A 1,520-nucleotide genomic window follows, 5' to 3' on the forward strand; every position below is an offset into this window, starting at 1 on the left:
CAACTATAGCCTTTTTCATATTAAAAATAAATTATTTTAGACTGGAAACCGTACTTAATTATGAAGACAAATATGAACGCATAAGATACACATATAAAACTTAATCATTACGTTTTATATGTGAATCTCTGAGGGGAGCGGCTCCCCTCAAAAATTACACAATCTTTGCAAACTTTAAAGAGAGCTGAGAAATGTCAGTAGTTTATAGCAATTCTATAAAACTCAACAATCTGTCCAATTACACAGATCCCTTTCCTGACACAGACAATGAGAAAGGCTGTCATGCCACAGTTACCACATGTGATGCAGAAAGCCAGACAACCCTCACAATGGAGGACATGGAGAAAGAGGCACAATTTATGCAAAACTGTACATTAGAGCTTCACCAGTTAAAGTTGCAACTATTAAATGTTCAGATTCCTGAACGGGCATTTCGTGAAAACGATGACAAACCCAAGTTTTATACTGGTATTGCCAATTTTGTTTTGTTAACTCATGTCTTTAATTTAGTTGCTAAACATATCAAGCATACATCTAAAAATGTTCTCTCTCCATTTTTAGAGTTATTATCACATTAATGAAGATTAAGCTGAACTGCCCGTTTCAAGACTTAGCGTACCGTTTTGGGATTTCTGTTTCAACTGTAAGCAGGATATTTGACAAGTGGATTGATATCATGAGTACACGCTTACAATTTCTTATACTGTGGCCACAGAGAGAAGAGCTAATAAAAACAATGCCACTAGTCTTCAAACAGAACTTTGGAAATAAAGTAGCTGTAATAATTGATTGCTTTGAGGTGTTTATAGAGAGGCCATCAAGCTTGATTGCTCGAGCAATGACATGGTCAAATTACAAACACCACAACACAGTTAAATTTCTTATTGGAATCACCCTTCAACGACTCATATCCTTTATATCTAAAGCATAGGGGGGAAGGGTAAGTGAGAAACACGTTACTGAAAACAGTGGTGTGCTAAGGAAGCTGCTACCAGGGGACATTGTTGTAGCAGATAGAGGTTTTGACATTGAAGAGAGTGTTGGATTTTACCAGGCAAAACTTTATATACCAGCCTTCGCTAAGGGTTAAACTGCACAGGAAGTGGAAGAAACAAGAAAAATTGCAAATGTAAGGATCCAGGTAGAACGTGTAATCGGTCTAGTTCGCAGAAAGTATGTCATCCTGCAAAGCATATTACCCACAGAGTTGGTGAAGGCAAAACCAGGTGAGTCTGTAGCTCCTATTGACAAAATAGCTCGAGTGTGCTGTGCACTCACCAATTTGTCAGAGTCGATTGTCCCATTTGATTGAGGTGAACTTACAACCAATTTCATTCCAGGCCTTTAAGATGTAGTTAAGGCAAGCCATAATTTGTTCTTCAATGTCTTCAGTAATTCTTACGTTGACAAATTGTTAAAACACAACCTTAAGGTGCACCATACTCTGCTAGCAGAGTCTCTTTTGATCTTCCTAGATAAGTCGGGAAGAGGAAAGTAGACTCTGCCAGCCGGCTCGACAT

General features: G+C 38.2%; 1 pseudogene; it reads left to right on the top strand.

Annotated features, from left to right (window-relative positions):
- The first annotated feature begins 329 nt into the window (after nt 1-329).
- LOC138020707 (uncharacterized) lies at nt 330-1,312 on the top strand (annotated as a pseudogene).
- Nucleotides 1,313-1,520: the final 208 nt, after the last annotated feature.

Source organism: Montipora capricornis, chromosome 10, assembly GCF_036669925.1.
Source record: "Montipora capricornis isolate CH-2021 chromosome 10, ASM3666992v2, whole genome shotgun sequence".
Lineage (NCBI taxonomy): Eukaryota > Metazoa > Cnidaria > Anthozoa > Scleractinia > Acroporidae > Montipora > Montipora capricornis.